The 22010-nt window shown below is 50.0% G+C and overlaps 1 pseudogene; it reads right to left on the reverse strand.

Moving 5' to 3' along the window:
* Window positions 1–16669, reverse strand: part of LOC137161786 (zinc finger protein 850-like) — a 64114-nt pseudogene extending 47445 nt beyond the window's left edge.
* Between the last annotated feature and the right edge of the window lie 5341 nt (window positions 16670–22010).

Below are 22010 nucleotides of genomic sequence, written 5' to 3' on the forward strand. Positions count from 1 at the left end.
CCAGAATGACAAAAGGGGGCACTAGACCGGGACAATCCCTGCAAGATCACACCCCGACACTAGGACGTCCTCTGGAGGTGAGAGACATGACCACACACAGCCCATACTGTGCCAGACATTAGATGTAGCTTTTTTCTGAGGGTGAACCCCTGGAGTTCTACTACTCTGAGGCTTGGTCTACACTGCCGGTGAAATTGTGGCTCTCCTCTGAGTCCAATCATTTAGATTCCTGGTAGACACTTGATCTCTTTAAAGAGTGATGCAACCCTAAGTATTTGCAGCAACACAACACAGCCTCTTCACAACAAGACAGCATTTACTAGGCAACTGGAATGCAGTACCTACAGATGCTCAGGTTTGTCTGGGGAAACAAAACTTAACTCTAAGTTCATGTCAGAATCGTCTGCGCAGCTTTTCCAAAGCTGCCGCCATTTCATCTCTCTCCCTGTACCCCGGTTTCAGCCTTTGCCTGGGCAGCAGCAAATTTAAAGCCCAATCTGTTCACACTTAGTCCCTTTGCCCCAAGTTGCTGTCCTACTGTGCTCCTATGTTCTGCTTCACTTGGCTTCCAGTCATTACAATTAATAGCCAGTCGTTAGATCTGCCATTGTCTTGCCGGAGAGCTCCATTTATATGTGCACGGTTCTTAACAGTGTATCCATGCCAGCTGAGACAGGCCTACCTTTTTCCAACAGCCATTACTTCCCCTAGCCCAGAAGAGGAATTAACTCCTTCGTACCCACTGGTTAACAAAGCAAAGTGAGAGGGGATGAGTCATGCATATTTTTCCATTTAAAAACAATTATAAAAATCCACACATTCTCCACAGGGAGACATGGGGCAAGGGAAAGGCTAGGTTAATAAATCATAATACAAATGTAGGGCTGGAAAGTGTTAGGTTTTAAGTATATAATGTAAGTTCATATAAGTATTTATGCCTATGTATTTGCCTGAGATGGGATTCTGCGCCTGCCTGAAAGTTAAAGTCTCTGAGCTACACACATTAGCGAAGAACAAAGACATAGTGTGTTTTCTCTTGTCTGTCCGCAATTAGAGGCACTTTTCTTTCTTACTGTGAAAAGATCAGGGCTGCAGTAAAAGTGTTTCAAGGCGCCATGAAGGTGTGATATATGAATGCACAAATGAGGGAAAGCGCGGATTCCTCTTCAAGACAGATGCCAGAGCAAGGCCAAGCGACTGGCTGGGAAAGCGAGGGAGATGTTAAAAAGCAACATAAACATAGGGCCATAAAGTCACCATGGCCAAGATGTGACTCCCTGCCCCTCCAATGGGGTACAAAAGGGGTTGTACCAACACCCCCAGACCCACCCCCCCCCAAAACGGAACAGGTCCATCTATTGGAAGAGGTGGTATGGGGGGGAAGGGGTGCTAGATATAATTAAGGCTATCAAGAAGGATGGGGGAAGGGGTTTTGTTGGCATACTATGGGCATCTACAACTAGGATTGGGGGAAGGAAACTCGGTGTATAGAAAAATAAGCCCGACTGATGTGAAGGGCCTGGAGGGACGGGTCTGGGTTTAAGCTTGTCAGCATAATGCCCAATAAACCCTTCGCGGTGCTCCTGCAGACTGGACTCTGGATTGTTGCTTTTTGGCGAACTGTGTCTGGGAACTGAGAGGGGACAGGGCAGGGAAGCCCTAACAGCAGTACCGCCAGAGGTCATCTAAGCCATTCCCCCACCCTGAAGCAGGACCAAGTATACCTAGACCATCCCTGACAGGTGTTTGCCCAACCTGGTCTTAAAAACCGCCGGTGATGAGGATTCCATCACCTCTTTTGGTAACCTATTCCAGGACTTACCTCTCATTAGAGATGGAAAGTTTTGTATCATATCAAAGCTAAACCTCCCTTGCTACAGATCAAGTTAATAACTTCTTGTCTTACCCTGGTGGACATGGAGAACACTTAATCACTGTCCTTTTTAGAATAGCCTTTAACATAATTGAAGATTATCATCAAGTTGTCCCCCCAGGCATCTCTTCTCAAGACTACACATGACTTATTCTTTAAACCTTTCCTCACAGCTCATGTCTGAAAATCATGAAGCAGCTGTGTGGGTTTATTTCTGAATGGCTATGAGCAGTGCCAGACTGCACTTGTCAAGGACAGAGAAAAGGATTTTGCAGTAATTCAGCCAAGAGATGAGAAGAGTTTTAGCTGTGTGGATCAATAGGAAAAGCCGTACCTGAGGGACATTATGCAGAAAGAAAATGCAGCAGACACAGCCTGGTGATGAGGACCTACAGAGAGATCCATGTTGCCCATCTTACAAGCCTGAAGGACAGGCAAGCTGGTGGTGGTGTCTGCAATGAAAGAGAAAGGCAGTGGGGGGTGCCTCGGGGGAAATATTAGGAACTCTGTTTTAGTTATTTTAGCTCGAGTTTGAGCTGACGGTGAGACATCGCTGAGGAGACGTGAGAGAGACAGGCAGAGCCACGTTGAGACAGAAGGAGACCGGTCTGGAGTGGACGGGTAGATGCGTGAGTGGGCAGCACAGACGGTAGCTGAATTTGTGCTTGTGGATGAGATTATGAAGTGATCAGGTGTAGAGGAAGAAAACAAGGGACCCAGGGCAGAACCCCATGGAACCGCCGCAGGAAGTTGGAGTGGAGATGCGGAGGATCCTCCAAAGGCCATGCTGAGGGAGCAGTATGAGAGGCAGGAGGAGAACCAGGGGAGGACAAGGGAAGACAAGATTTCACGAAGAGCAGGGTCAGTGGTGTCAAAGGCAGCTGACAGATCAAGGAGGGTGATGCTAGAAGGTTGGTTTGGAGCTTTGCCTAGGGAGAAGCCATTAGCTCAAAGCAGGACCAACCCCAACTAAATCATCCCAGCCAGGACTTTGTCAAGCCTCAGCTTAAAAACCTCTAAGGATGGAGATTCCACCACCTCCCTAGGTAACCCATTCCAGTGCTTCACCACCCTCCTAGGGAAAAACTTTTTCCTAATGTCCAACCTAGACCTCCCCCACTGCAACTTGAGACCATTGCTCCTTGTTCTGTCATCTGCCACCACTGAGAACAGCCTAGCTCCATCCTCCCTGGAACCCCCTTTTGGGTAGTTAAAGGCTGCTATCAAATCCCCCCTCATTCTTCTCTTCTGCAGGCTAAACAAGCCTAGTTCCCTCAGTCTCTATTCATAAGTCATGTGGCTCCAGCCCCCTCATCATTTTTGTTGCCCTCCGCTGGACTCTCTCCAATTTGTCCACATCCTTTCTGTAGTGGGGAGCCCAAAACTGGACACAATACTCTAAATGTGGCCTCACCAGTCTCAAATAGAGGGGAATGATCACTTCTCTGGATCTGCTGGCAACACTCCTACTTATGCAGCCCAATATGCTATTAGCCTTGGCAACCAGGGCACACTGCTGACTCATTTCCAGCTTCTTGTCCACTGTAATCCCCAGGTCCTCTGCTGCAGAAACTGCTGCCTAGCCCGCCGGTCCCCAGTCTGTAGCAGTGCATGGGATTCTTCCTTCCTAAGTGCAGGCCTCTGCACTTGGCCTTGTTGAACCTCATCAGATTTCTTTTGGCCCAATCCTCCAATTTGTCTAGGTCGCTCTGTATCCTATCCCTGCCTTCCAGAGTATCTACCACTCCCCCCAGCTCAATATCATCTGCAAACTTGCTGAGGGTGCAACCCACTCCATTGGCCATTAATCATTAATGAAGATGTTGAACAAAACCGGCCCCAGCACCAATCCCTGGGGCACTCCGCTTGTGACCGGGTCCCAACTAAACATGAAGCCATTGATCACTACCCATTAAGCCCAATGACCTAGCCAGCTCTCTATCCACCTTATAGTCCATTCATCCAACCCATACTTCTTTAACGTGCTCAGAGAAGCTATTAAATTTGCTGCTCCTTTAAAGAGACTGAAATAGCAGCTTTTTATCTTAACTGGAGTTCTCAATCTCTTCAGTTCAATCAAAGCACTGGTTTGGTTTAGATAAAAATGTTTGTTTAATAAAAAAGAGAGTGCACTGAAGTATAAAGAGTAAAGATAGAAAGGGTTACAAACAAACAAAAGCAAAACGATGCTTTCTAATGGCTAAAACCTCATTTAACAAGCTGCAGTCTTTGGTCAAGGTAGTTTCCTCATCAGTCTTCCATTTCCAGCTAACTAGCTTTTGGCCAGGATCCCCACAGAATCCAAAGCACTGGTTTTCTGTGTGTCCTCAGGTGAAAGGTTAATGTAAGGATGTGCTGCTCTTCTCTTTACAGTCAAGTAAAAGTATCTCTCTCACAGTTCATTGATCATGCTTCAAGCGGCAGAAGGCTTTCTGGGGGAGCAGTCTTCATTCCCCCATTGGCTTTGTTTGCCTGGCATGAAAATGTACTTCTCTTTTTCTTTGATCACACCTTGCTCAATTTACACAAGCAACACAGTCAAGCAGGTGGAATTGCATCCCTTCGGTGGGAAAAACCTGTTTATCCACTACCCCTCTTGTGAGAAACCTGGACTTGACATGACCCACAGCCCCCTTGTGTACAGATTTAGCATAACTCGCAACCATCCTGTACGCTCAGCCACCGTAAGTTGAAAACAAGAACACCATACAGTCAGGAAAATTTGGCCATGGCTTAAGCAGTAGTAATGCTGCAGCTGGTATTTTGTTCTAACAGGAATAGATACAGTAAAATTACAGATTTCAACAAACTTTGAAAAACACAAAATATGAATAGGCAGGTTGAAGACATGCGAACCCTTGTATAGTGGTCTATATGTAGAATGATTGGTTAGCATTTTTGCATAGCTACGCGCTGAGTAAAATAATTGGTTAAAGCATAGATAGATAAGAGGAACTCTCATTTTAACTATATAATCAGAGTCAAAAGACAAGCTCATTGGAACCTATCTCCGGGACACAGCCCAAGACCAAGCGTTAGAAGTCTGATATCCTTCACGACCATACAAGGTAGGAGCTGGCGCCCCAGACGATCTGATCCTGACTGGCCATCGGGACAAGTCCGTCTGCTTTATCGGGACTGGGGAGCATTGTCTGTTGATTAACTGTGAATAAATACAAGTTAAAGGTATTACTGTGTGAAGGCTCCTCCACTGGGAAAAGATCCTACTAACCTGCAAAGGGCCACTGGACCTGGGAGCAGGGGAAAGGGCCCTAAATTGTGAGGATAACACCCCTGACATGCCTGGTTTAGACACATTTTAGTCATAATTCCAGCATCTCTGTAACTATATATCCTTCTGGTCACTGGGTGGTTTGAGGCTGTAGTTTAATGAGGATCCCTGCACAGTGTTTACACAGCACTGCCCCACAGTGAATAAGTACTTGCATCTGTGCTATGGGGTGTGCCCAGGGACAACTGTGTTAAAAAGAGAAAACACCTTCAACAATTAACTGCCTTGGCAAGCACTCCCAGCACAGCCACCTGCCCAGAACAGGAGAGTCTCTCCATCTTAGCTCACGTTGTTAGCAGATCGGAGAGACCCCAAACTAGAGTGAAGTGGAGTTTGGAAGCGTGTTGTCCTCTGGGGTTCACTCGCTCAGGCAGTTCAGCATTACTGGGGGGATGGACATAAATTGACCCTCCCCTGCAGCCTCCCCAGCCCCTGCAGCAGATCCAGGATGGGGCATCAATTTGATCCAGTCTCTCTCCAGAGAGCAAGTGCAGAGAGCTGTGCGGCTCAGACCCACAGCCACAGCCTGCCCTGAGCCCCAGACGCTGCAGTTTGCAGCACTTTCAGTCACGGGGTGCCAAGGAACAGGGGCACCCAGGGCCTGGGTCTGACACCCCCCTGCACCCACGCCAATGCCAGTGATGGGGAGTCTGAAATTGGGCAATTGGATGCAGCCTCAGTGAGGCTATGTGGTGAGTGAGTAATAGGAGGATGGGGGGCAGATGGCGTGTGGGGAGGACCAAGGTTTGGAGACAGAGGGAGGGAGGGAATGGCAGAAGTGATGGGGCAGGAGGTCTGCGATGGAGCCCTGCAACCTGACCCAAACTGACATGACCCGACTACAAGTGTTGGGTCCAGGCTGGGGCAAGTGGGAAAACAACCAGACCTTCTCAGACTCATGTCAGCTCAGCTCTACTCATCTGGCCTGTAGACTTGGCGTGGCTGTGTGCCCTGCTTCTGCTGACCGCTACCACCTCACTGGGCTGTGCGCGCCGCAGGGTGAGTGCGCAGAGGAGAGATATTGCCTCTCATACTGCAGCACACACAGGGTGGAGGAGGCATCTGCTGTATGGAGTCTCTGATGTCTAATATGGGTTGAGCTATCCCTGAAGCTTTTCCCGCACTCAGAGCACGTTAGGGTCTCTTACCAGTGTGAATTCTCCGGTGTGTGATAAGTTTTGAGCGCTGACTGAAGCTTTTCCCGCACTCGGGGCACGTGTAAGGCAGCTCACCTGTGTGGATTCTCTGATGTCTGATACGGGTCGAGCTATTGCTGAAGCTTCTCCCGCACTCAGCACATGTGTAGGGTTTCTCGCCAGTGTGGACTCTCTGATGTGTGATTAGGTTTGAACTTTGACTGAAGCTTTTCCTGCACTCAGAGCACGTGTAGGGTGTCTCCCCAGTGTGGATTCTCCGATGTGTGATTAGGTTTGAGCTGTGTTTGAAGCTTCTCCCACACTCAGAGCATGTGTAGGGTGACTCTCCTTTGTGGAGTATTTGATGTGTGTTAAGGTTTGATCTGTGTTTGAAGCTTCTCTCACACTGAGGGCATGTGTAGGGTGTCTTGCCGGTGTGAATTCTCTGGTATGTGGTAAGTTTTGAGAGCTGATTGAAGCTTTTCCCACACTCGGGGCACGTGTAGGGCAGCTCACCTGTGTGGATTCTCTGATGTCTGATACGGGTGTGAATTCTCCCGCACTCAGCGCACGTGTAGGGTTTCTCACCAGTGTGGACTCTCCGATGTTTGATAAGGCTTGAACTCTGACTGAAGCTTTTCCCGCACTCAGAGCACGTTAGGGTCTCTTACCAGTGTGAATTCTCTGGTGTGTGATAAGGCTGCCCGCACTCGGGGCACGTGTAGGGCAGCTCACCTGTGTGGATTCTCTGATGTTTGATACGGGTCCAGCTATCGCTGAAGCTTCTCCCGCACTCAGTGCACGTGTAGGGTTTCTCGCCAGTGTGGACTCTCCGATGTTTGATAAGGTTTGAATTGTGACTGAAGCTTTTCCCGCACTCAGCGCACGCGTAGGGTGTTTCCCCAGTGTGGATTCTCCAATGTGTGTTAAGGTTTGATTTGTGTTTGAAGCTTTTCCCGCACTCAGAGCACGTGTAGGGCAGCTCACCTGTGTGGATTCTCTGATGTGTGTTGAAGGTTTCCCACACACAGAGATAGGGTCTCTTGCGGTGTGAATTCTTTGTAAGTTTTGAGCGCCTTCTCTCACTTTGTGGACTCGATGTGTGTTAAGATTTGATCTGCTTTTGAAGTTTTTCCCGCACTCAGGGCATGTATAGGGTGTCTCTTCCATGTTCATTCTCTCATCTCGGATAAGGTCTGAGTGGCTACTGAAGTTTTTCTCTGGCTTGTGCTGGCTCTCACAGGCTTTCGCCTGTGCACGACTCCAGGAAACATTCCCTTTGGATCTTCTTGACAATGTCTCATGTGGTTGTACTTGCTCAGCATCTTCCTGCTCATTCTCACTCACCAACCCATCCCCTGCTGGGATAGAAAGTCCAGACATAGGTCACTCCCTGTGCCAGGGAGAAAAGAAACCTCACAGAGAGGAATGGAAAAAGGTGGGAACAAATCAAACTAGGTGCTGGAGAGATCAACCAAATCAGGACCCGAACCTTCCTCCCCACTCACCCAACCCTTCCTCAGAGGAGAGGAGGAGATAAATTGTGGGCCCACCTCCCACCCAAACACTTACGGAGAAGGGACATCAGGAAGGCAGTTACTACCAGGTGTCAGTCAGGATAGTTGGGAAGACAAGAGTGCCATTATGATGCCACACCTACTGGGAGCTATCCTGTACTCAGATAACTCACACGGTCTTTGTGAGGCATCCCAAATGTTTCCTTCATTCATGGACAGTTTTTGAGTTAGTTTAACCAATTCCTCACCTGTGCAGGCAGTTCTTGGTATCTTTCTTTCATGAGCTCCCTGGAGATCTAGAACCCACGGCTGTTCCCCTCGTTCCAGGGGAGAGATCACGTTAGGTTTGGAAACTGGAAACCCTGCGCAAGGCAAAGAAAACAAAGGAGATCAGTGGAGTGTGTGGGATACTTGTCACAAAGGATATTCCATGATATAAACCGCAGCTCATTTTTAAGCTGTAATGTCCCAAGTCCAGCTTCCTTGGCTCAAATCAACAAGGTAGTTATTATTATCTATCATGTTCATTACCGTAGTGCCTATGGGCCAACCAAGAATGGGGGCCCATTGCATTAGGCACTGTACAAACAGTAGTAGGAAGTCCATGCCCTGAAGAACTTACAATCTAAATAGACAAGACAGACCCAGGTTGGAGAAAGGGGTAGAATACTTTTTAACCAGGAAGGGGGTGAAGCACTGAACTGGGTTACCTAGGCAGGTGGTGGAATCTCCATCCTTAGAGATTTTTAAGGCCCAGCTTGACAAAGCCCTGGCTGGGATGATTTAGTTGGGGTTGGTCCTGCTTTAGCAGGGGGTTGGACTAGATACCTCCTGACTCCTTCCAACCCTCCTCTTCTAGGATTCTATGCACACGCCAGCAGAGTGAACAATGTGATGGTGGAGTGACAGATATGCACAGGCCCATTTTGAGACTATTGTATTGAATGTTATGAATGTTACCTGTTTGTTTGAGTCAGCCCTTGAAAGCATGAAACCTTCAAAGACTATCACATTGAGATGGGCAAGATGATATTGGACTATAGAATATTCACAGACCTTTGTATCAATAAATGTTAAAACGTATTGGTGTGTCCTTTGCTGACTGCGGAGTGGGGTGGGGTGGTGTTTCCTGTGGAATCTGGTATCATTAGAGGGTGAGTAATGTCAAATCCCAAGGCTGGTTATTTGGATTGCCAGCTTTTGAGGCTATTGCTTCTGCAGAAAGGGGAATGACAACTTGTATCTGTTTCAGGAGACTGGCAAACAAAGATATATTGGGGGGAGGAGAGGGGCGGAATAAAATGCTAAATTTGAGCTGACAGAGGGGGTCTCTCCTTGGGCTACAAACTGACATAACCTGAGAACCAAAAAGCAACCCCCTAGAGAAGGGTTTGAAAGAGTTTGGAAAATATCAGGACTCCCATGAGGATTGATGGGGGACTTCCCACAAGCTTAAGTATGCAGTTAGATCGGTTTATTTTGTAGATGTTTTCTCCATAATGCTTAACCACTGGCATCCTGTTACAGATCCACAGGATCTGTGCTATTAAACAGTCCTTGAGAGTTACCCCTTCAGTGTGTCAGACTGCCACAGGGAGTCACTCTTCTGTGAGGATAGGCCCATGGCCTCAATTCCTCTCTGTTCAGAGACAGTTCCACTCTTCAGGGATCAATACACCACCACAAGTATTTCAAAATAGAGTAGGGTTTATTAGTCAACAGGAACATAGCCTCAGGAAGTCCTTAGATTAGCATATAGAAGCAAAAATGATAGCAGTCCAGACTGGCCAATGCCCTTGAGTCACCTTAGTTCACTTTCCCTGTATCTGTGCTCTTGTCTTAGGCCTGGTCTACACTACAAAGGCAAGTCAGTGTAAGTTGTCTTCCATCTACCTATTTCTGCACGTGTCTGCACTCAAGTGTCTCCAGCGCATGGGACACCCATTACAGAGAAGCAGTAAAACTGCCTACCTGAATGGCAGAGAGCTGTGGTTGACCTACTGAGGTAGACAAGTGAGAGTAGACCGGTGTCAACCCTAATGCTCCTCCAGCAGTTGTCCCACAATGCCCCATTCCCTGTGACAGTGACTGCTTTGTTCACAATTTTAGACTCCACTGCCCAGGAGTCCCAGGGACCAGAAGCCATGCCTCTTTTGTGTTTTTGAATGCCTCTTCCTGATTGCCCAACTTGGTGAGCTCACCTTTGTTGTGTGCAGCTGTCCAGCACGCACACACACAAGATGTACTCCTGCCCAGAGTAGACAGGAAGTATTGGTTCTCAGAGGCCTGGGGCGAGAAGAGGATGTCCAAGCACAGCTACGGACCAGCCCTAGAATCGACAACCTTTATGAGCATATCGCACAGGGACGCTGACAAAATGGTATGACAGGGATCAGTGAAAGAGAAGGAACTTCACCAGGGATGTCACAAGGCCAGGGAGTGGAACAAGAGATCTAGTGCATAACCACCGCCCTGCCACTTCCACAACAAACTGCATGCCATACTCGGTGCAGACCCCACCCGCAGACCACTGTGGATGCCTCAGAGAAGCCTAAGACAAAGACCCCTGCCATGAGCAGAAAGGAGAAGAGGGAGAAAGACGGGGAGGGGGAACACGACAGGGGACTCCAGCCATTCTGCAAGCCAGGACCGGTTAGAAATTTCACCACCATTTTGCCAGTTGCACCAGGCAAGTATAGGTGAGCCTGATGAAGGGGAAGAGAGCTCAGGTAAGCATGTGCGTATATTTTTTCTTACAACGTTTACATAAGTACAGATACTATGGAAGGAGTTACGTATATATACCAAAAATGTGTTCCCAGAATCTGTATCAAAGAGATGACAAACAGGCTGTCTGCCAGTCAAAAATGTTTATTCACCTGTCCCTCTGTCAGACATGTGAATTAAGCATTGTGCACTAACACAATAGAGAATTATTCACATACAAAGACATCAGGGGGTGTGTGAAATCAACAGGAAAATCAGTGACGGGTTTTACAGTTTCTTCAGACAAACAATGAATGTTAGCGATTGTGACCTATTGGGGTGCAATCCAGCCCCCTCCTCCGCCCCCTCCCCCCGCTGTGTCACTCCTGCCCTGTAATCTGAGGTGCTTTGTAATGTCTTGCTGTTGTAGCCTCCAACCTGGACTGCTCCAGGATATGGGTAGAAGGCAAAAAGATACCCCTTTATTCTACATCTAGGAAGGAACCATGGAATGCGATTATATTAATGAAAATGGGCTCACAACCTGCCCTGTTTAGAAACACTGCAAAGAACATTTGGGGTGAAATAAACTTCATTAGACCGGAGATTAGCTTGTTCAGTCTCTAGAAATTGTGTTATGATTTTGTTTCATATGTAACCCTTTTGTTTCCATTATCCTTTCTCTCTCTCTCTCAAATCTTGAACCTTTGATAAAAAAACTTCTGGTTGTTTTCACTATAACTATGTCTCAGTGCAGTGGTATTATACAAGGAGCTGATCCGGAGTTAAATCATTCAAGCTGGGGTGTATACTGTTCCCTTGGGCACAGTAGGCCTGGTATTACAATGAGTGTTCAGTCCACTCCCCTCTGCAGGAGCCTGCAGCACATGTCCTTCCTCCTCCTCAGCTGGCCCTTTTATCTGTCCCACCTGGACCATGTGCAGTAGGGGCGAGGGGGCATGGTCTCCTGGCCCACAGTGATGGGTCTGGCCTTGTTGGTCCAGTGCGGGGATGGCGCACCCCATCACAGGTGCATGCCGCGCGTGTCCAGAAGAGAAGGGACAGGGCACTCGAGTGTAACAAGGTGGGGCTTGCTAACTGCTCGCCTGCAGAGGGGAAGAGTGGGGCTAGCAGGGCACAGAGTGGAGTGCTTGTGCTGCCAGCAGGTTTGGGAGGATTTCCCTGGTGGGCACAGACAAGGCTGGTAGTGATTCATCCCAGACATCCGAGGTAGCCTTGTAAGTGTCACAATGAGATCATGGTGAATTCCCTACTAACAACCACCCTGATCCTTCCTCTGTCTGCCCCGGATCATGAGCCACAGGGAGGGCAAATGCTGCACGTTTCGAACCTTAACCCAGGTTGCACGTGTCTGATTGGGTTTTACCACACAGGGTCGGACGAGTGATCTCTCAGTCCCAGTAGCTCTCCACCCAAGGAATGGCTCCCCATTAACCATCACCCTCCACTCTCACTGGGGGTCAGATAAATCTGAGCCCAGGAGAGTACAACAGGGCATATGCACCACTGCCTGCGGTGAGAGCTCATCTCCCAGTGCACCCCGTACCCCGGAGGAGCTGGCTGGGTGATGGCTTTCTGCTGAAAGGTCAGTCACGTAGTTCACTTGATGGGGGTGAGCTACACTAGCCTGCTTTCCTGGCTGGACAGTGGATGAGAGGCTCAGTTCTGGACAATCCTCATATTTGTACACCTTAGGCAGTAAGCCCACTGATGTCATTTTCCTACAGATGCTACTTTGGGATCTACCTGCATCGGCCGTCCCTCTGGTTTGGATTTACTTGAATCCACTTCTGAAGTGCCCTTGTGTGACACCCCCCCGCCGCCCCTTTTTGTCCCTGACATGGATCAGCAACCCTTTGGTTTTTCCTCACCACCAGACCTACCATCCCCAAACTCATCAGCCAACCAGCCTGAACTACACAGATCCCTAGACTTCCTGTCCACTAACCCCATTATAAGCTCATGGGGACATATCTTATAGAGTTGCTCTAACCTGACCAGTCATATAAACCTTCCAGCGGACTGACACTTGGGCCATTAGCCCATTTGTGTACATATTCTCTCAACAGGGTGGTGGCTTCCATGTACACCACATCCTGGATCTTTTGTAGACACTGAGTCCTTTTCCTGTGAGCTTCCAGGGTCAATTGAAATTTGAGCAGCAGAGCCCGTTTGAATTGTTCATAGTCCCCAGTATCAGCTCTGTCCATTGGACTGTATGTCTATCGCTTTGAGAGAGAGTAGCTGGGAAAGACAGCGGAACTGGTTTGCAGGATCAATCTGGTTCAAATTCCATCCCCCGCCCCACTCCTTAATCTAGGCCAACAATTGGGTATCTAGGCTCCCTAAGAAATTGGCTTCCTGTAGTCTCGGCCCACTTACCCCTCTACAGGACCTCTTGCTCCTTCACTTCTCCATACCCACTTCATGCTGCTGCTGCTTTTCCTGCTGCTCACTCTCTTTCAGGATCCACCAGCCTCTGTTCCTCCCTCTGAAGCACTTTTGTGTTCAGCCCCAACTCCCACTGCTTCAATTCCAGTGATGGGGAACTGGGGCATGAGGATGCCCAGTTGCATGGCGAACAGGGCTGTGAGGACACCCTGCTGCTGCCTTCTGTCACCTCTGGGCTCTCAGAACCCTGCCTCGGTTTGCACCCTGGTTCTTCCTCTGGTCACCCTTCTCCAGCCATGCAAGCAGCTGTTCCCTGTTTAACTTGCCAACACTTACCCCCTCCCCCGTACAGCTCTCTGATGTTCTTCGAGAGGTGGAGATGCACCAGTTTATCCAAGGATAACCTAAATTAACTTTTTTAAAATATCAGAATTTTTTTTCAAAATGGCCAACAGTGCCAAAGATGTCCATGTCCAAAAACGGTACCAGGGGTGCAAAAGACAGGTGTGAAAAACCGTCAAAAATGACATGACAAGGAAAGGTATAGAGGTATTATCCCTTGGGTTCTTTAAAAACCCCACAACTTCTGTGAACCAAGGGGACAGAATCCTCACCCAGCGAGGTCACGGTCTCGTAGTTCTCCTGCATGACGTCTCTGTAGAGGGCTCTCTGGGCGGGGTCCAGCAGAGCCCATTCCTCCCTGGTGAAATACACAGTCACCTCCTCAAAGGTCACCAGCCCCTGAAAGAGCAAGAGTCCAGCACTCTGCACCTGCTGCCCCCATGACAACCCTACTATTCATGGGAGGGACACGGGAGCAGTGTCCCACCCCACTCAAAGCAGCCAGGAGGCATCAGGTTGAGGGGAGAAAGAGAGACCCCCTTGTCTCTCCCAGCAGATGGAAATAGGCAGGATCTTCACCTACTAATGAGAGGCTGACAAGGAAGATGGAGTACCCAACAGGTTCCAGGGACCCCTGGGAAGGAATCCTAATACCCTCCCCTCACCCATAAAAAACCCACAATATATAACAAATAGAGGAAATGGGAAATTGCTAGGAAAGAATAAAAATCAGAAGCCTGGAATTGTAGAAAACTGAAAAGGGAAGCAAAAGGGACAAATGGGGAAATCTATGACCAGCAGCATTAAGGACAATACAAAGGAGGTACATTTTTACCGAGCCCTTGAAGAGAATGTAAAATCACCACTGGTAAAGTTTGCAGATGATACAAAGACCAGGCGCAGGCTCTAGCACTGGGAGTCAAGGAAGTTTATCCAGCCCCGGGGCAAGGGGATTATTTCCTGGTCCACAGACGGGAAGTTCCATGAGTCTGTTCCTTGAAACCAGGTTCCAGATGAAACTACTTCTGGCAGGCTGTGCCCTCACACCCTGTGCCCTCCTTTCTCCATCCCGTTTATTTCCTACCCCCTCCCACTTTCAGCAACTCAAGTCCTCCTATGCCTTTACTGCCCTTCTCCATCCCAGCAGAACCCACCGCCAGCTCCCTGATAATCACTTACCTCAGACGGCTCTGCTGCAGCCATTTCTTTTCCACTGGGAAGATGGGAGGATCTGGAGAGAAACTTGGACGTTTGTCTGCAGCCTGTCAGGGCAAGAAGGGCAATTTGAAAGATTTCAGAAGAGGCTTTTTTCAATTTCACACCCACTTTCCCTCAGGCTTTTTTCCCTGAAAATGGACATTTTAGGTTCTTCCACGCTGGGAAACACTTTGTGACTTTATTACAGACCCAGCCCCTCCCTATCAGGATTAAGCCCTCCAAGACTGAAGTTAGTCCTGCTTTGAGCAGGGGGTTGGACTAGATGACCTCCTGAGGTCCCTTCCAACTCTAATATTCTATGATTCTATGAAGACCTAGATCAATAGATTCTAAAGTCAGAAGGGTCCATTAGAATAATAATCTAGCCTGACATCCTGCGTAACATAGGCCAGAGAACCTCCCAAAAATCATTCCTACCGCAAATCTTTCAGAAAAACAGCCAATTTTGATTTTAAAATGGTCAGTGATGGAGAATCCACCACGACCCTTGGGAAATTGCTCCAATGGTTAATTACGCTCCCCATTCTAAATTTACGCCCTATTTCCAGTGTATAGTTGTCTAGTTTCATCGTGGTATACCTGTCTCTGCCATGTTGAAAAGCCCATTATTAAATATTTGTTCCCCATGTAGACACTTATTGACTGTAACCAAGTCACTCCTTCACTTTAGAATCATAGAAGATAAGGGTTGGCAGGAACCTCAGGAGGCATCTAGTCCAACCCCCTGCTCAAAGCAGGACTAACCTCAGCTAAATCATCCTAGCCAGGGCTTTGTCAAGCTGCAGCTTAAAAACCTCTAAAGATGGAGATTCCACCACCTCCCTAGGTAACCCATCCCAGTGCTTCACCACCCTCCTAGGGAAAAACCTTTTCCTAATGTCCAACCTAGACCTTCCCCACTGAAACTTGAGACCATTGCTCTTTTACCTTCTCTTTGTTAAACTAAATAGATTGACTCTCTTGAGCTTAATCCATGTTCACTGCAAAATTTTGATGCATTCTCCAGAAGCTTTATCAGAAGGTATAAAAACCAGTTCACAAAACCCAGGGATATCACAGATACAACCATTTTGCCAAGGGAGATCAAGTTTGGATTCTTCCCCTTCAAACTGACTCAAACTCTTGGGGCTAGAGGAAAAATTTTGGATTATTTCACATTCTTAGGAACTCTTAATTCTATCCTCCAGAGGCGTTGGCAAGTCCCCAGCTTTGTGTCGTCTGCAAATTTGATCAGTATGGTCTCTATTCCTACATCCAGGTCGCTAATAACAATGTTAAACAACACCAGATCCCCAACAGATCCCTGTGGAAACCCACCCGAGGCCACCCTCCAATCCGACCTCATTCCAGTCATAGTTCCTCTTTGGTTAAAGAACAGCAAACAATGATGTAGCCACTTAAAGGCAGCCCCACCAAGCCCACATTTAGGGTGACCAGGTGTCCCAATGTTATAGGGACAGTCTCAATATTTGGGGCTGTGTCTTATATCAGCGCCTATCACCCCCCACCCCATCCTGGTTCGTCACACCATCTGGTCACCCTACCCACATCTCTCCAGCTTTCTTAGGAGACGGGCAGGTGGGACTGTGTCAGAAGCCTGGCTGAAGTCCAGGGACGTTATGGCCACTGCCCTCCAAATCCCATTACTCCATCCTGGAAGGAAACCCAGCCGGGTTAGCAGCAGGCCTTGCCCGGTCTATGCCAGGAGTTCTCAAACTAGGAGGCTGTGACCCCCTCAAAGGGTCACATGGTTATTATGTGGGGGGGTTGTGAGCTGTTAGCTCCTGCGCATGCCAGTAAGGGTGGCATGGCATGGGGGGAGGGGCAGTTATCACAGCCTGAAATATTTTCAAAGGGGGGGGGGTGTCCCAGCAAAACAAGTCTGAGATGCCCTGGTCTATGCAATGCAGCCAGCAGCCGTGCCTGCAGGTCCTACGCTGGCCCCTTCCCCTTGGGTTGATGCCTCCTCCCGGCCCAGCCCGCGTTTTGCCCCCTGGTAGGGGCGAGGGTGCGGGCCGGGCCGGCAGCTCCCGAGCTCTCTCGGTTACCTGGGCGCTGTGGCTTGGCAGCTGGCCGGCTCCGGCCAGAGCAAGGCCCCCGCGCTGGGCGCGGGGTGGGGGCAGCGTCGGCCCCGCCCAGCCCAGCCAGCAACAGTGCTCGGCGCTGCACGTTCCTCCCGGCTCCAGTCCCGCCCCCGGCTCCGACACCGCCCCGCCCCCGGGGAAGCGCCTGGGCTCGAGCGGCGCATGCCTGGAAAGCCCCGCGCGCGCCAAGTGTTCGGGAAACTTAGTCTCTGCCAGCCGCGCATGCGCATCTAGGACTGAGCGCTCGGCCCTCGAGTCTGAGCTCGCAGGCCGGGACTCGGTGGGTGGGGCGGTGCGCGGCGCGGCGCGGCGCGGTCAATCACGGGGCTTGGCGCGTGCGCTGCTGCAGCTCTGTGCTGCTCGGGCGCCCCCTGCCCTGCACCGTCCGGGGCGCGATCTGGGGGGCGGGGTATATTGGGGAGCCCCATAGCCTGGGGGTGCATTCTGGGGGGCCCCCAGACCTGGGGGTGTATTGCGGCACTGAGCCCCGTGACCTGGGGGTGCATTCTGGGGGGCTGGGTATATTGGGGAGCCCCATGACCTGGGGGTGTATTGTGCGGCACTGGGTATATTGAGCCCCGTGACCTGGGGGTGCATTCTGGGGGGCTGGGTATATTGGGGAGCCCCGTGACCTGGGGGTGCATTCTGGGGGGCTGCTTTCTTAAAGATTTGTGGTATTAATTTCCAGGGTCGCAAGTGTTAAAGGTGTTCTAAGCTCTCCCTGTCCAGCGTAAGAGCAGGGGTACAAAGCAATGCGGGTGTTTCTTTTACACAGCCCTTGGCTTACTCGGGTTCCTGGCACACACCCCAAAGCAGTCATTCCAACGTTGAATGTTTATTGATCGTGTATAAGAAAGAACAAGACAGTAACACAAGCACAAGTTCTGAAACTGCAATTGAGGGATGGTGCAAAACAAAGAGTCAAACCCTTTACAGCCTCTCTCCTTTTGGAGCAAAATATCAGTCTCATTTTCAAAACCCCCTTTCTTCAATGAATAGGAAAGGGTTAACTTTGACTTTCAGTCTGGTGTGTTTTTAAGACACAGACAGACACAGGGAGGAGGAGTGTGTGGGAAGTACAGCTTTTGTTGATAACTTTGGAACAGGGGACAGTCATGACTGGATGCTTTGGCTGTCAGGTCGACCATGGCATCTGTTGCTTGGGCTTTAGTTCCCATTCCCATCAGGAAGATCATCTGGTTGGATTCTTTCTTCTTGGGCAGTGTGAGCTTGGCTGGATGCAGTTTAGTGGATTTCAAGATTTGATAAAAAGCTGAAAGAGAGAGTGAGAAGAAGGAAATAGTAGGGCAGAAAGTAACAACAGGGAAGGGTGGCAAAACAGGATCTTATGTGTCTCTGTGACTCTGACAGGTAGGTATCGCCGCTGATGGGCAGAGGACAGGGTGATAAGGTGATTTTCAACACTCACAGGTGAAACTAAATGTTCTCACAAAGAACAAGGCCAGCTGGAAGAAAGTCTTTCAGTCAGGTCTGCTCATTCAATCTTGGGAACAGGGGAGATGGGATAAGATGAGCTGAGCTGGGAAATGAGAGAGAGGAATTTTTTCTTCAAAAGTCTTGGAGGCAGAAATCCCTGTGGGTTTTGGTTCTGGTAGTGAAGAAGGTACAAATAGCACATTTGTCCTCTCCAAGCACATCACGCAGCTGTTATACCGATCTTGTGACAGGACGTGGCACACGTTCCAAACTGTCAGTTTCTTCCTTAACTAGAACAACCTACGCCCTAGTCGAGCGAACTGTATACAATGACATTGTTTTGAAAGCTTGTGAACTGAAGCGAATGCTGTGAGAGTGCTAACGCTCGCCCCGGGCAGGGCGAGGGACCTGAGAGGAAGGCAGAAGACACGCCTCTTTTCTGCCCTGAGCTCAGCGCATGCCGTGGTACTGCTGGCACAAGTCTCCCGCGTGAGTGCTTTGGGCGCACATACAGCGGCAGTGTAACATCTGTGTGCACAAGCACTTGGAGGAGAACCACCTCATCCACAGCTTGCTTCCTGATGGCAAAATACTTCTCTAGCCCTTCAGTCAGGTGCTGTTGACGGCAACAAGGGCTGGGTTCAACATCTAGGGGTTTCTCGTAAAGTTAACAGACACACTGGCTTGAGGCCCCAGCCAGAAACCTGGGAAAACCTCCCCTGGGTGCCTTTAGCAGATAATCCTGCTTCTCTGGCAGGCAGCATATGTGTGTGAACCAAGAAAAACGTGACTAAGGGGAAACAGAACCCAGCATTAATTTGGGACACCGCGGGTCAGTCATAGGTTTATATGAACAATAAGTTAAACACCTGCCCCACAATATCTTGGGCAGCGTGTGGAGGAGGGATTTTTTGCAGCCAGAAACCTACCTTTGCTTGCCTACCTGATCGCAGCATTGGGCAGCGTTAGACATCCACTCCGCTGACACCCAAACCGCACTGACCACTTTAGCCTGCACACACGTGTCTATGCATGGGGCACACTGAGGCATTTCCAAATCGGGCAGAACCTTTTCGCCTGGGACACAGCTTTCGTTTTGGAGCACATACAGGGATAAGCCCATCCCAAGCCAGACACCGACTGCTAAACCAGCTCACTCGTCCACAGGCAGCCCTTGATTTCTCATGGAAAGTACTAGCAAAGTAGCTTTGAAAGTTTTTTTTTTTACCCTCTGCACAAGGCATGGACAGGACTTGTTTCTCAGCAACAGAAGTCGAGAACCAAGCACTAGGCCAGCATTGCTTAAACTGGGGGTCCTGACCCAAAAGGGAGTTGTAGGGGGATCACGGTATTGCCATCTTTACTTCTGCGGGGTGGCCAGAGAGCGGTGGTTGCTGGCCGGGTGCCCAGCTCTGAAGGCAGCACCACAGGCAGCTGTAGCGCAGAAGTAAAGGTGACCTGGTATGGAAGGGACATCACTTTTTGGGGGGGCCATCACAGCCTGAAATCTTTTCAAAGGGGGGTCCCAGCAAAGAAAGTTTGAGCACCCCTGCACTAGGCCATATAGTCATTAGTGGCTGCTGCTTTCTTTCTCATCTCATTGCCAGGTCCTTCCCACGAGAGAACTCAGAGCCAAAAAACACATGCAATACAGCTGTTCCAGCACCACCCGGCTCCTTCATGAGCTACCATCCCCAGTGCCAGAGGCGCAACATTAGATCCCTGTGCGCACGGCTTTTGTATGGCAAAGGCCATGTGAATCTGTCAGGGGGTGCTGTGGGGAGAAAAGCAGCTATCCATCCCCACTGGAGCAGCAACAGCCGTGGAGTTTGTTTGCTCAGCTCTTCTTTTAACCACATGGAGATGAGACGTGTGTCGGTGACATCATTTCGGAGGGCGGCTAAGATGGCCTCGGTAGGAATTTTGCTAGTGATTTTTTGTCAGGCACCATAGAAAGCAGGGATCGCCTTGTGGGAGAAGGGGACTAGTGGTTGGCACAAACAAGGCCCCCACATGGGGGGGGGGGGAAGGGTACACTTTAGCAGGGCCCGGAGGTCCTGGGGTGCCCGGCCCAGGCTGCAACTCCCATAGGTATGTGTGTGGGAGGGGGCCTACGTTACAAGTTTGTACTGGGCCCTGGCCACAAACGCACCACAGGGAGAAGGCAGGCAGCAGCTGATGACCCAATCAGAGTAGAGCTGATACTGTGGACGTAGCTGAATCATGGAGGATCTGGAAGGAGCCGGTTGGGGCTCCCCTGCTCTTTCCCCTCTCTGTTCCCAGACACAATTTGTTGGAAAGCAACAGTCCAGTCTAATCGGCAGGCAATGCGTGAGGGGTTTATGGGGGCTAAACAAGCAAGCATAAAACCAGTCGGGCATTATCTGTGTACACCGATAGTTTCCTTCCCCACGAACCCGTAGCTCTGTATGCCCATAGAGCTCCCTTGTTCCTGAACCATAGCTCCGTATGCCAAGAGAGCTTCCGCTGCCCCTCCTTCTTCTTGGTAGGCTTAATTATACCTGTAGTCCTCCCCCCACCCAATATCACTCCTTCCAATAGATGGTCATGTTCCTTTTTGGAGGGGCTGAGTCCCGGGGCTTTAGTACAATGGCTTTTGCACTTCACTGGAGGTGGGGGGCGGCTTGGACCAAGGTTACATCTTGGCCATGGTCACTCACGGCCCTTTAGCGGCTCTCTCTCACCCCGGCCTCTGTCCCTCGTGTATCTCCCAGCCCATGGCTTGGCCTTGCTCTGCTGTTGATCTTGCTGCTAAGGATGGAGATTCCACCACCTCCCTAGGTAACCCATTCCAGTGCTTCACCACCCTCCTAGTGAAAAACTTTTTCCTAATGGAGTCAGAGCTTTCCTTCCTTTGTGCATTCACGTATCAAACCTCCACTACACCACGCAACATTTTAATTACAGCCCTTCTCTTTCCCCCAGTAATAAAGAACACATCTGCTTGTGGGTAGGCAAGAGGAACACACCGTCCTTGTTCTTTGCTTACCTGGGTATCTGAAAGACCTTGGCTTTCAGGCAGGCACACAGGCCCAGAATACCACCTCAGGCAGATACACAGGCCTAAACACTTATACAAACCTAAATTATAGATTTACTCCTAACAGAGCCAACGCGCTCTGACTTTCTCTTGGAGTTCTTACCTGGGAACCGAACACTGGCAGCATGGAAGCCAAAGTCCTTCAGGAACACGTGGCCCGTAGTGGGAGGTCTGCAGGATCCCTCATCCCCACCTCTCCTGGCGGGGCGGGGGGGGGGGGGGGGGGTAGGTATCACAGAGAGCTAGTGCTATTGACAAGTGACAATTTGGGCAGACTGAGAACATGGTTATTTCCACGCGGGCAGTGCCAGAAGCCGTAACGGAAAACCAGGCCTTGAGGCTGTGTACGCACCTAGATGAGGGCAGATCCTGCCCCAAAGCAGGTGTAGGCAAGACACTGGGACATAGGAGTGGAAGGGAGACCCTGAGTCCGTGAATGCCAGCCCCACTCTCGCAGGCAGCCGTGTCTCATCATCCCATTCAGAGCAAGGCAGGACTGCTAGCCCGTTCGCGGCTGGGGCGGCAGAAGCAGAGGTTCAGTGACTCGGCCCAGGTCACACAGGAAGGCTATGACAGGACTTGAACCCAGAGCACCCAGGCCCTAGACCCATGCCCTACACACAAGCCCAGCTGCCTTAGCAAGCTGCCGAGTTGCCTGAGGTCACACATGGAGGCTGCAGCAGAGCCTGCAATTCCACCCAGCCCCCAAGTGCCCTAGTTCAGCACCATGCCCATGATAAATGGCCAGAAAATCTCCTGGCCTATTCCCTGACAGAACACAGACTCACAGCAGCGACACCACGAGGGGCGGCGTGGGCGCTCTCACATCTGGGCCACCACACCCAGGACAAGATGGGGTGCCAGCAGGTCCGTGCTCTGCGGACAAGTTGGTGGAGGATCAACAGACCGCTAGAGCTTGTGTCTAGCTGCTC

This window comes from Emydura macquarii, unplaced genomic scaffold (assembly GCF_026122565.2).
Source record: "Emydura macquarii macquarii isolate MOO-44397 ecotype Brisbane River unplaced genomic scaffold, CSIRO-AGI_Emac_v2 contig_2369, whole genome shotgun sequence".
In the NCBI taxonomy this organism is placed as follows: domain Eukaryota; kingdom Metazoa; phylum Chordata; order Testudines; family Chelidae; genus Emydura; species Emydura macquarii.